General features: G+C 41.7%; 1 protein-coding gene across 2 annotated transcripts in view; it reads left to right on the top strand.

The window, feature by feature from the left end:
* GCNT1 (glucosaminyl (N-acetyl) transferase 1) overlaps window positions 1-14,226 on the top strand; it is a 50,696-nt gene that overhangs the window by 10,574 nt on the left and 25,896 nt on the right. Inside the window, exon 3 of one of the 2 annotated variants that reach the window (XM_065908129.1) lies at window positions 13,175-13,307. The exons of the other annotated variant lie outside the window; for it this stretch is intronic. The gene's annotated coding sequence lies outside the window, so the exon portion shown is untranslated. The remainder of the gene's footprint in view (window positions 1-13,174; window positions 13,308-14,226) is intronic. 2 annotated transcript variants of the gene reach the window in all.

A 14,226-nucleotide genomic window follows, 5' to 3' on the forward strand; every position in this document is an offset into this window, starting at 1 on the left:
CAACAGGACACACACACACACACACACACACACCCCTCCCCCCTCAACAGGACACACACACACACACACACACACCCCTCTCCCCCCTCAGGCATCAGAAGTTGTTACTTTGAGAGCAGGAACAACCCAAGATAAATGTGAAGTTCACACAAGGAGAGGGAGAGGGACCATGTTTCAAAAGTAATTTATGCTACAGAGGCATTTGGAAATGTTTGCAGCGAATGGGAACATGTTGCCAAGAAATACGCTAGATTTATGAGTCATGGAAACTTTGGAGGAAAGTGGACACATGTATATGTGTGACCGAGTCCCTTTGCCATCCACCTGACACTATCACAGAGTTGTTAATTGGCTATAATATAGAATAAAAAGTTTTTAAAAAACCAAAACTCTCCCCATCCACAAAGAAAAAGCTTGGAAGCAACATTGTCTACCTGTTAAAGTGTTTTAGGTGAACAGTGTCAGTAAGTTTTGAGTCTATTTGTTGAATTTAAAAAAATGTCACACCTGACTCATTTGCATGAGCAATTGATTGAAACTTACCAGTTGAATCTCATCAGGGAGCTTTGTATAACTGGTGGATAGAGAAGTTATCAAGATTTAGGAAGGAGAGCTAAGAGTTCTGTTTTTCTAGTATATCTGTCCTTGTCACCCTCGATGGCCATTAAAGCAAAATGTTTCAGGACACTGAGCTTGGAAGCAGTCATTCAAGCATTTGATGGCAAAGTAATTAACTGGGGTTTTCAAAGATAATGAGGCATACTTAATTTATTGCTTTCATTAAAAATATTAGTTACAAATTTGTAGTGAGCAAGAAGTTTTTTGCCTTAAGTAATTAAGCTGAACTGAACTGAATTAAGCTAATAGGTTTTATTTCCTGTTTCATCTTTTTATTTTGTAACGCACATCATTTAAAGATACATATGTACAGTAGTACTTGTAATTTTGAAAGAAATATGCATCTATTGAATGTACTTAACTCAAAGCTTTTACTCTTAGTTGTCTGTAGTAAAAATTTTGCAAGCTTATCATTAAAAACTTTGAGCCAAACTGTTGTCTCTCCCACCTCCTGCCCCACAGTAACCTGAAAACTTGCTTCTTTGTAAACTTTAATCTAAAACTGCCTCTTCCCCATGCTCCTGTAGTTCATTCAGTGGAAAATGAAATTGTTATAAGAGTAAAAATAAATATTCACACTCTGGAAAGTATTGAATACTGTCTTGTTTCTCTTGAAATGTGTATATAAACTTCCTTTCAACAAGCCAGTTTGAACACTTAAGATACAAACACACAAAGCCATGGAATTTCCAGAAATCTTGTCATCAGTTCTTTGCTCTGGGACAAGTAAATGCTTTCAGTCCTGTGGCTGTCCATCCTTTTATCCACTAACCACTGTCAGTTGTCCATGAACTGTTGTCCATGAACCCACACAAGCCAGTTTGGGTAGTTCTGGCAAGCAGAGATTGGTGGAGGTCTGCAGTTCTTCAGGCAGGTGAAGGTTGAAAAGCCAGGGTCAGGTTAGCTGTGTCCTGTTTTGGGGCTCTGATTGCCCCTCCTAGGAAACTTTGTCTTGAGGCACAGGGAATCAGACATTCCAGCAGGAGTCAGCTGACTGTTACATTCAGCTGACAAATGTGTTGGAGTCAAGGAATCATGAATTTTGTGGAATCAGCAGCTGGACTCGGGAATGCGCCCTGGGCACCATCCCAGGCTACTTGACTTGCCAGGCTTACGTGTCCTTTTGGTGTAAGCATAGGACATGCCTCTAATTAGGACATCCCTAATCCATCCATATAGATGGAGCACCCTGATCTCATCTGGTTAAGATTGTTAAGATTCCAAGTTCTGGTTGCAGAGGGCACAGGTTCTAGACCCAGTGGGGGAACTAAGATGGGGCACACTGCCCAGCCTGGCCAAACAAAAAACAAAAAGCCAAGATTTTCACACACATGCACAAATCAAAATGAGTGCCTTTGAGTATCCATGAAACGAAGCAGGGCCCTGTAGGGCCCTCCCAAAGACAAAGCCTTTCTGTGCCCCTTGCAGAAACCAGTACTCAAGAAACCAGGCACCCCACTTGGAGAGTTGGAAAACTCAGGATTATTATGCCAGCAGGCCCAGAGGAGTTAACACTCCAAGCTCTGAGCCCTGAACAGAGTTTTTGTACGTGGACAGGCATGATTAAGCAGGTTTGTGGGTCTTCAGGGGCTGGACGATTGCAAAGAGCAGGACAAGGTTGAGTGAAGTAAGCTCCAGTTCCTAGTATTGTGAGTCCCCACTTTCTGAGACCTACGTGATCCAGACTTTGCAAGGAGCAAGCTGAGTTACAGAGGCAAAAGGAGCAGGAGGTTATGTAAAATTTTAACTTTTCCTCTTCATTCCCCTTTCTTGATGCTCCTATTACGCATTGTAGAAAGCATCATCTCATGTTTTGGTAGGACATTCAGAGCTCCCCACCGTTTAGGGGGCTATATTGAGCTATTAGCATTTGTAACTTTATGGATTTAATCCAAGAGATCATGAACTGGGTAATTGCATTGAGAATACAGGGGCCAAACAAGAGTGCCACAAAGAGCGTGAAGAAAGGACCTGTTAAAGGGAGAAGCCACGATGCCAGCTCCAGATACTGTTCCAGTTACCCCAGGAATGAGCTAGTTTCTCTCTCCTTTTTATGATTTGTTCCCTTAGCTGTTGGGCCATGTCCCTGACTATTTCTGATTGGTTTACATAAAAACATTTTTCATTCAAGAAGAGGCAGACAGAGTCCTTTCTTTTCAGCTATCAGTAGGTCTAGCCCTCTCCTATTCTGTAAAACCACCTCAGCCAGGTAGTCTAGTTGGTCCTGTAATGAAGAGCAGCAATAATGCTGATCAGGGATAGAGGCCAGGGTTGACAATGAAAATCCACTGATATTTCGATAGCTGGATCCTCAAGCTTCCGCCATGCATTGGCCAGTCAGCTGCCGCAGTGTGGCTGGAACAAGGCTGAAGAATCCTCAAGCTTCTGCCGTGCGTTGACTAGTCAGCTTCCGGAGTGACTAGAGCAGGGCTCAGCGTCCTTCGTGGGTGAGGGCTGTTGTCTTTGGAACCAGACCTTGAGGTTTGTGGGGTCCCGAACTGCCTTCCAGGTGTCATCACAGGAAGTCCCTGCCTTCTTGACTCTGGTGTGGTGGATCCAAAGGATGCCACCTATAACTTAACAGCAGTAGAGGTTGCCGGGATGACCTGTGAGGGCCTGTCCAGACTGGCTGAAGTGTTTGTTTTGTTTTTAATCTACCCCATACCTCTTCTCCTGGCTGATACGGATGAGCCCAACTGCCCGAAGGAATGGCTGGCCTTTCTGTTCTTTCTGACATGGAGGAAGACTTTCCCAGGGCCTGGAGGTGTCGGGACATCTCCAGGTCAGCTAGTTGTTGGTGGTCTCCCTTGAGCTCTTCTATCACTGGGGGTGGTCTCCATATAAGATCTCAAAGGCAGAGTAGCCTGAGGACCTCGGGGTGCATTTACGGAGGGAGATGAGTCCACAGAATGATGAGGCAGCTTGTTTCAGCATTGTCTGGGTGTTGGCTGGGGGATATTTTTGTTGTACTACTACTTGGAGAAACAGGCTTAAGAAAGTTAAAGATATGTGGCCCAAAGATTAATAGAACTAGGGAAGCTGTGGTGGGGCTATCCAGGAGATCCAGGTCCAGACATTGGTTCATGACATTGGTGTTTCTCTAGGTATGAGAAGATGCAAGAATTTGGACTCATAAAAAGTCTCTCCCTGAAAACATTTGACTCTCTGAAGGCCTGTTTTTCTGGGTTTTTCCCAGAGCACAGAGTGCCTTTTTTTTTTTTTTTTTTTTGTCTCTACCCTGAACTCCTTTCAAGGGGGTGTTGAAGGTCAGCATCTTGTAGTGGTCATGATCTAATCTTTGTAGAGGCAGCTGGCAAGAGCCAACTTCCAGTCAGCAGGGACCCTTCATAGCCACATATTTGACCATGTTTTGGGGGCATTTCATGGTCATTGTGTCCAACAGTGCTGGGAAGGCTCATTCCCAGGTCTAACAAAGATTCCATTGACAGGCCACTCAATGTGCTGTCACTAGACCAGGCCTTGTAAGTAGCAAAAGTCTGAACCATACCTGTCTTACTAGCCTTTTGGTCCAGGAAAATATTTCCCCTTATTGCTTCTTCTCATATTTAGAGTTTCATTATTACAATTACTGCTCTCATATGGAACTGCATATCAGCATTTTATCACAGGCTCAGTCACACATTTGGTACCATAGAAAATAATCTTCTGAAAGAAGATACATAGAAAATAATATAGCTAGCAGTTATTAGTAAGGTCACAAAGAAGAATTTAAGTCAAGAACTTTCATCAGGTGTAGCCTGGTATACCCCAGGTCATCTGACTCAGTTAAATGATTACAGGCAAGTGTTAATCTCCTGGTTGTACATCATGGAGCATCTGACCTTTATCCAAAGATTGGTTACTGAGATAAGCTTTAGGAACAATCTTAGAGTGTCCTTTTTAATAACTTAATTAAACCTTTTAGCAATATAACATAACAAGGAACTATCTCAGAAGTGAGTCTTAGTAAGCATAGACCTTAATTAACAAAACTAGAACTTAATATTCAGTGAAATATAATTTTTTTTTTTTTTTTGAGAACTGATTGTGAGGACCTTAACACTATAGCCAGGGAAGGCTTTAACCCATCAAATAAAAATGAGGTCTGTCAGGGAACTGGGAAAAGCCAAGCGACTGTCTTGGATTTCCCATAGCCCTGGCTCTTTGATTTTTAGCTGCTGTTTATCCATTTTTAATTTCCTGATTTAGGGGCAGACTATTGCCATGTTTTAAGGACATCAGGATAGCAGAAGTCTTACTGTGAGGGGTTATTTTTTTGTGGAAGCAGAATGAACTTTGTCTACATGTACCGTAATCTCAAATAATTTTATTTACTTTATCAAAGTAACAAAAAGATTTTAAAAACAAATATAAATCACTTAAAGGCAAAGAAATTCTTAATATGTTGTCAAAAGCTGCATTCTAAGTATAAACTTTTTTCTTTAAACAGAGAGAGGACCAAATTCCAGTCTGGTACCAGCTTACTGTTAATAACAAAATTTATCTGTTTAATCTTAGAAAGTCTTTTCCATATATCTTGAAGAACTAGCAGTATTCTTTTAAAGGCATGAGAGTAAAACCGTAGGAGGCATGTTTAAAATCTGATTCTATTGTAACTGGCAAAGAAACCTGGTCATTCTTGTGATATGTAACACTTTAATATGATAACTAGAATTATAATTGACCATATTTTATCAGAGCATATCAGATCTATGTGAATTTCACACAATTTTAGGATATCTATATTAGTAACAGCAACCATGCTGTATAACCTAAAAAGATTTTTCACCCCTTTAACAGTACTTCCCATGTAATTTAACATGTTCAGTGAATCCAGGCAGCTTAATAGCTCTTTGGGGTGTCTCAGGGACCCTCTGAAGCATCTCAAAGTTAGCTGGAAGTCAAGTTATTTAGGAAGTTTTGTCAATAAATATCAGAAGGGTTTGTAACAGTCAGACAGGATCATATAAGTCACTGTGAAATAAAAGTTATTTACTTAGCCAAAGTTAACAGAAGATTTCAAAGGTAAATATAGAACAGATCAATTAAGAGGTAAAGAAACTTAAATCTATAATTAAAAGCAGTTCAACATCTGAAGAAAGTATGTCCTCTTAACAGAGAGAAAGGCCGAATTTAAGTTTTTACACCAGCTTACTTTAAACTCATTTAGGTATACTTAATTAAATTTATTTTAAACTTAGTTCTAACCATGCACAATTTTCCACAAACTTTTTAATCACTTTCTGTAACAGCCACCTATGAGTCAGACCTACTTTCTTTTCCCTTTATAAAATGTAATTTTGTTTTTCATATCTTCTTTATTAAAAACATATATCCTACTTCCTTATTAGATTAGCAAACAAACATTAATACTAGATATTTAATATTGAATATTTCCCAGTTTACATGAACCTGAAATTTATTTAGGTTAATTTTTCTTGTATTTAGAATCGCTTGATTTCTAAGCGCTTACTTTTTTTTAGGCCAATTAAATTAGAACTCATTTACAACTTCAACAATATTATCAGAAAAAAACAAAAGACATACACTGAGACATACATAAATACAGACAGAGATCTTATAGTTTTCTTTTTGAGGTTTAAAATACCTCTTTGACACACACCCCCCCGCCTTTTTTTTTTTCTTTGCTTAAAGACTGAGGTCTCAGGCAAAGTTGGGTGTGTGTTTCAAGGACATGGAAAGGGTTAACTTCAAGCTTTTCCCTAGGCAGGCCTTTCAACAAGCCAGTTGTTTTTAATCGCATATACAAGAAGAATTGGTTTTGCAGTTTCCAAAAAGAGAGAAAGTTTCTCTCACTCCATTCAATCAGCAGCTACGCGGTCACAATCACGCAGAGTCTACCACAGCGCGTGTCTTCTCCCAGGTCCTCAGGTTCCTTGACTGATGCTCCCTTCCTGGGGGCTCCAAGGAGCTGATCAGTCTCCTCCTCTACCCACTGGGGTAGGCCCGACTGGGGGCTGGCCCCGGGGTCTTACCTGACCCTGAGGCCATTCCTGGTGAGTTGGCCCGTCCCTCCAGTGAGTCTGGTCGGGACTCAGCTGTCCAGAGTCGGAACACCAGTCTGAAAGGGAACTCAGACAGGCGGTGTCCTGCTCATTCGCCTCAGGGTTGCTTCGCTCCAGCCTGGCCGAGTCCCCAGTCCAATGGCTCAAGGGGCGGGCATGGTTGGAATCTCCCTGGGGCCTCCAGAAATGTTGCAGAAACCAGTACTCAAGAAACCAAGTACCACACTGGGAGAGTTGGAGAACTTAGCTTTATCATGCTGGCGGGCCCAGGGGAGTCAACACTCCAAGCTCTGAGCCCCGAAAGAGTGTTTAATACATGGACAGGTGTGATTAAGCGTGTGTGTGGGTTTGCATGGGCTGGGCGATTGCAAAGAGCAGGACAGGGGTGAGTGAGATAAGCTCCAGTTCCTAGTGTTATAGCCACGCTTTCCTGGAAACAAACTCACTCAGAAGGACAATGCAGATAGTGGAGTGCAGTTTATTACACCGGCGGGCCCAAGGCAGAGTCTCCTCTTAGCCAAGGACCCCGCCCAGCATTTGTGAAAATCTTTTATACCCCATGTGTACATGTCCGAACCCACCACCCCAAATCCCTTGAGGCTTACAAAGGAAGGGTAAATACAATCACAATAACCCCATCATTCATGTGTTTGTATTCAAACAGTTAATAATCAATAAGCCCACGGTTACATTCCAACCAGTTAATAACTGATAAGCCTGTGGTTACATTCTGCTGGCAGGGGTGATTAGAGTATGTTTTCTCTTAGGCGATGAGTAACCTGGGTACGATCTTCCAGGTTCCCCTGTCTGGAGGGGTCTTATCCTTCCATTGTCGTTCCCACAGGCACTAAGCAGAGAGTTCAGAGTCCACTGGAGAGGTGGCCACGCACGATCAGCAGAGACAGGCCTGAGATGGAGTCCAGGCCCTATGAATTCCTTCTTCACTAGTATTGTGTATTCCCCACTTTCTGAGACCTACATGATCCAGGCTTTGCAGGGAGCAAGCTGAGTTGCAGAGGCGGAAGGAATAGGAGGTTATGTAAAATTCTATCTTTTCCTCTTCACCCTCTCTTCTTGCTTGTAGGAAAAAGATTTTAGCCTTCTAGACCTTCCCTGAGTTCCAAAGGGCAGATTCAAATAGTTACTCATTAGAGGAGTGAGGGTAAGCAGAAACAAAGGAAAGGCAGTCGAGAGACTGGTGCAGCCGTCCCTGTTCCTCCGGAAGGGGTTTCTGAGCTCTTCTTCAGTAACGTGGCCTCCCACACAGGTGAAGGGTGATAACTTCAGGCTTAGAACAGGTCTGTGGGTCCCAGACTGGTTAGAGCCTGGAGGTTGATGACTGAGATGGTTGGGACACCACCCTGTTTCCTCCTCACCCCCAGCCGATCAGAGGAAGGTTACATACCCTGCAGACCTAACCCCAGATGTTGCCTACAAAAACTGTTCCCTCCAAACCATTGAGGAGTTCAGGGTTTTTCTGAGCATTGGCAGCCCCAGACTTACAATAAAGGATGCATTTTCCTTAACCATAGCCAGGTATCAGTAGATCGGCACAGATGCGTGGACCCGAGTTTGGTTCTATGACATCCCTAGATGATTCTGGTCACTTTGAGGATTGTCCTCTGGGCTAAATTGGACCCATTAGCAAAGGGCCCAGTGTTTGGTGATACATGTGATTTTGGAACATGGTGAAAGTCAGCCTTACAATTAACATGCTCCTTGTTAATAGTATTGAGGGTGGGGTGGAATGGGGAGGTTAAAAATATAGTGTAATGTAAGAAAAATACACTAGATTTCTTGTTGGACTCATACAGAGATTTTTTTCTTTTTTTTCTTCTGTTTTTGGTTGTGAAATTTGACCTGGATTGAAAGCAGATGGGAAAAAAAAGAAAGACCTTCAGTGGCCATTGACCTCATAGGAATCAGATTTCCCATCTGGGCTTCTGTGGCTGACCCCTCCTTATCCCCCAACTCCCCTCTCCCACCAAACTGGGTTGAGGGAAAGCAGTAGATTGTGAAAAGTCGCATCCTGACAAGGTGAAGTTCAGAGCAAACACAGCCTTCCTCTCGTTGATCCTTAGGAAAGTCACTTGTTTCCCTGTGGCCCAGCTGCTTTAGTTAAAGAGGAGGGTGGGACTTGGGACTAGCTCAGTTTTTTCCTTATGGGCTGGTAATCTGTGGCTGTAAAGTTTGTTCTTGGTCAAATAAGTTTGGGAAATGCTGAATGCTCTTGTCCCTTGTACCTGTCTTTAAATATTCATGGTAAGCATTGCTATCTTAAGAGCTATAAGGAGGAAGAAGCCCAGGAATGCAGCATCTTGTCTAACTTTGTTTCTGACCACATTTTTCGCAATTTTTTGGACCACTGAATCTACCCCACCTCCACAACCTAGGAACTGCCCCCGGAGCTGGTGTTTCTAGCAGGAATAGATGCAATCTCAAGTTTCTTTCAGCTTTACAATGGATGCATTGTTTCCAAAATAGTTTTTTACTATATTTTTTGGTCAAGCCTATAATTTCCCCCAGAAGGCTGAGCAGATAACCTTTGTGTGAATTCTTTGAGATTAGGGAGATGCATTTTCCTCAGAACCTATATAATAGGTTTTGTATAATAGCTTTTTGTGTAATATCGTGTTTTGTATAATAGCTGCTCCTGTGGAGTTAAATTAAGTGTATTTAGGTATTTGTTAATAAACTTCAAATACAGTTTCTCATTTGGGGGGCTCTGAAAAAAGTTATAAGTTTCCCCGATGGCCCAGCGGATAAAGAATCCACTTGCAATGCAAGACACACAGGCAACGCAGGTTCGATCCCTGGGTTAGATATGAGTTAAAGATTTGAACAGTGTCCAGGTGAGGAAATATAAACAATAATAATGAAATGCTAATGTTCATTGAAGGTTCATTATGTATTAAGTATCAGTTCAGTCAGTTCAGTTCAGTTGCTCAGTTGTGTCCAACCCTTTGCGACCCCATGGACTGCCGCACGCCAGGCCTCCCTGTCCATCACCAACTCCCGGAGTTTACTCAAACTCATGTCCATTGAGTTGGTGATGCCATCCAGCCATCTCATCTCATCCTCTGTCGTCCCCCTCTCCTCCCGCCTTCAATCTTTCCTAGCATCAGAGTCTTCAAATCAAGTGAGTCAGCTCTTTGCATCAGGTGGCCAAAGTATTGGCATTTCAGCTTCAACATCAGTCCTTCCAATGAATATTCAGGACTGATTTCCTTTAAGATTGGATCTTGTTGCAGTCCAAGGGACTCTCAAGAGTCTTCTCCAACATCACAGTTCTTCAGCACTCAGCTTTCTTTATAGTCCAACTCTCACATCCACACATGACTACTGCAAAAACAATGGACTTGACTAGACGGACCTTTATAGGCAAAATAACTTCTCTGCTTTTTAATATGCTGTCTAGGTTGGTCATAACTTTTCTTCCAAGGATTAAGTGTCTTTTAATTTCATGGCTGCAGTCACCATCTGCAGTGATTTTGGAGCTCCCAAAAATAAAGTCTGCCACTGTTACCACTGTTTCCCCGTCTATTTGCCATGAAGTTATGGGACCGGATGCCATGATCTTAGTTTTCTGAATGTTGAGCTTGAAGCCAACTTTTTCACTCTCTTCTTTCACTTTCATCAAGAGACTTTTTAGTTCCTCTTCACTTTCTGCCATAAGGGTGGTGTCATCTGCATATCTGCAGTTATTGATATTTCTCCCGGCAATCTTGATTCCAGCTTGTGCTTCATCCAGCCCAGCATTTCTCATGATGTACTCTGCATATAAGGTAAATAAGCAGGGTGACAATATACTGCCTTGATGTACTCCTTTTCCTATTTGGAAACAGTCTGTTGTTCCATGTCCAGTTCTAACTCTTGCTTCCTGGTCTGCATACAGATTTCTCAAGAGGCAGGTCAGGTGGTCTGGTATTCCCATTTCTTTCAGAATTTTCCACAGTTTATTGTGATCCACACAGTCAAAGGCTTTGACATAGTTAAGAAAGCAGAAGTAGATGTTTTTCTGGAACTCTGTTGCTTTTTTGATGATCCAGTGGGTGTTGGCAATTTGATCTCTGGTTTGTCTGCCTTTTCTAAAACCAGCTTGAACACCTGGAAGTTCATGGTTCACGTATTGCTGAAGCCTGCCTTGGAGAATTTTGAGCATTACTCATATCAAGTATAGTGTAAGCATATTACCAGTTGGCTCACTTACTCTCTTTAAAAACTAATGTATGTAGGATCCTTAACCCAATTAAATTGCTTAAAATTATTATTATTTTAACCAGTGAAGGAGCTGAAACTTGGAGCAGTTAAGGGCTTAAGAAAGTCTGAGTTGGTAGATGATTGTGTCGGGTTTTGAACTGGATAGTCTGGCTCTGGAGTAGAAATCATTGCTACCAGACTCTCCTTTCTCTCACATGTAGAGATACTCATATTGAGCCATTAGCAATGAAAGAAATACAAAATGAAACCTCTCTGCTGCATCATTTTACAGTTGGAATAGGTCAAAAATAATTGCACAGTATATGAATATGTACTACATAATTAAGATAATTATAGAGTCAATATAGAGAAAATGATACTCAGATATTAGGGTACTCAGTTTAAGTAAATACTGTAGTCTATTTGAAAGAGCATCAAGAGCCATAGAAATTGATAAAGTTTGATCTAAGAGTCCTCCTGGAATTCCAAGGAAAAGATAAAACAAAGATATAAGTATATTCGTACATGTCCATAGCTCATCTCTGAATGCCAGTTCATCTCAAATACCATTTTTTTCTGTCATTACATAGAGAATTCCTTCACTCTTGGGCAATAATTTCAAGTTCAACAACTGGACCTAAATGTCATTTAGATAAAATGATAGATAAAGGTTGCCCCTCAAGTTTATGAAGCTTCTGGGGAACGTTGGCTCAGCTCACATATGTGTATCTGAGGGTTGAAGAGGTTGTTCTGCTGTAACTTTGGCCTGAAGTCTTTGGGAGGAGATTGTGTCCTAGTTACACCCGAGGGAAGACTTGGAAGGTTCTGGGGCTCCTTGTAACGTGAGGAGGTAGGGCAAGGTATAATTCAAAGCTGTTAATAACTGGATCCAGTGTGGTTCTTGGCTAGAAAGTCAGACTGTTCTGCTCCCTCTTCTGTCTCCCCAGAGTCAGTTGTGGGTTGAGCCCCACCTCACCTCTTTCCTGCTGGTTAGCTGAAGCAGATCACCAGCAGATGGTCATCAGAGCAGTGAATGCCTCAGTTTCCTTAACTGTTAAAGAGAAAATGTATGTAAAAAGAATTTGCCTGACATTTCCTTAAAATTTTTAAAATTTCCTTAATTCTGCAATAACTTCATTTGTATGAGCACCATCAACTTAATATCAGTCTTTAAGGAAATAACTGCAGTCCATGGGGTTGCAAAGAGTCAGACACGACTTGGTGAGTGAACAACAACAACAAAGGAAATCACAAAAAAGAAACCACCATAGTAATGAACACATAGTGTATAAATCCATCAAATACCTGTCATTTTCAAAGCTATCAATGTGGGAAGAAAAATAAGATCTCAGACTTGTGGAAATACATTCTAATTAAGATTTGTCTTGCAGTGGGACTTCCCTACCATTCTCTGCTCTCTTGACCCTCAACTCAGTCAAAACTCAGCCTTCTTGTACCTGGTCCCTGTCCGTCATCCCTCTGCTGAAGAACAGCAGAATGCTTTATCACTCAGGTGTAGGTTCCCCTCACTGAACTCATCTGCTCTTGTGCACAGATGAGAAGACTGAAGTGCAGACAGGTTAAGAAAGGTAGATTAATCCTGAAGACAGGTTGGGAGCCACCCAGCATGAGGCCAGTCCTTTGGGCTTTGTTTGTAGATGTTCATTTTGTAAGAGCCAACACAGAGTGCTTTGAATTCATGTTACACTCACTGACAGACTATAATTTGGAGCATTTAAGTACTGTGCTTTAGTTTCTTTATCTGGAAAAGACTGAGGGAGAGGCCCAGTTAATAAGAAGCATCCAGGATACCGCCCTACCTTTTTTGGGGTGGAAGGGAGTGGGTTTTGCAATATTTAGACTTGGTTGTTTTGTTCATTCTTGGAGTCCTTACTGGTTGCATAAGCCTATGCAGGGCCCACGGGGCAGTGTGAGTAGGGTGAGGCAGGGATGGTGGTGTGGTGGTGGAAGGATGGGAATGAAGGGTGAGGCTAGATTACTGATTACTAGGAGCTGACCAAGCAGGTGCCTGGATCAGTTCAGAGATGGGGATCTGTGGAATTAAGTGACCAGTGATGGTGATAACCCTTGTTTATTGATGAACTGATGCATACTAATTACCATGTTAGTTGCTTTATAGGTTGTTTTTGTTTTTTGATTTACCACCAACCAAATAGGGGATTATAAGCTTCATTTTTCAGATGAGGAAACTAAGGCTCAGAGAAGTTAGGTAGCTTACTGAAACCGCTCATTAGGACTCGGCATGGTTAGCATTTATTCTCAGTTGTGTTTGACTTCACACCGCTGTTTTCCTCTGTGGCTTCCTATAGTGAATGATATTGGATTTCAAAGAAGATGGCAATCACTGTGGTTCAGAAAAGAGACCGCGTGCAAGAGGTGGAGCTGGATTTTAACATGTTGAAGGAAGCTGGGCAAAGAGAGCTCTTCTCATTCCTGCTGATGGTTAGTTGTTTATTTTTCTGTATGGATTGAGAATATTTGCTCTGACGATTTTACTTAGCAAGCTGAAAATCCAGACAGGTGATATGATCTGGAAATTTGGAAATTCCTCTAAAAGCAAGACAGAATCTAGTATTTTAGAATGAGAATTTTTGGAACCCAGGAAGTGTTTAAACCTGAGAGTATTTAAAATTGAGGTTTCAAAAAATTCGGGATCTGTAGGCTTCATGATGATCGGGTTGGACAGAAACCAGAGCTACTGGTAAGTTGTTTCTGCTTAAGAATTGTTCTTGCTGGGCGGCCTTGCCAGGCGTGTGCACTCTGTGCTGTTTCATCTTTAAAATTATTTAGTAAGAGTGGGGGGGAATGAACCTTAAGATACCTTTGAAATCTAAAATTTTGTTTCTCTGAAACTGTGCTCTATTCAGTGCTCTCTGCAGTATTATAAACCACCTACTCTTCATTTTTTTAAAAAGGAAAGAAAAAAAGTTTATTACTCTTCAGTCTGGAATTTTGAAGTGAACAATGAGACCTTTTATACTTATTTGGCATGTAGTGGTAAGGAGGCTGAAGATTCCTTCAAAAAACAAACTCCATGTGTGTGTATGTCTGTGCATAAATAGACCTGTCTCTAGTCAACTCTGATGAGGCCCACCTCTATGAATGAACCTAGTGCCTTAGAGGATAGGGTTTTTGCATTTCACATTTAGCCGTTACTCGTACTTGAAGGAAGTTGGGATAATACTCTAGTCTCATAGGCAGTAAGAAACACACTGGTCTTTGAGAGACAGCCAGCCAGATGATCTTTATTCTTTATCTCCAAATTTTCACGGCATGAGACTTGAAAATGTCTGTCTTTGTGTGTTCAAACCACCTGGGGCCATTCCTGCCTATACTCCTAACAACTTTCTCTGAATTTAAA

The sequence above is a fragment of the Muntiacus reevesi genome, chromosome 17, assembly GCF_963930625.1.
Source record: "Muntiacus reevesi chromosome 17, mMunRee1.1, whole genome shotgun sequence".
Classification (NCBI taxonomy): domain Eukaryota; kingdom Metazoa; phylum Chordata; class Mammalia; order Artiodactyla; family Cervidae; genus Muntiacus; species Muntiacus reevesi.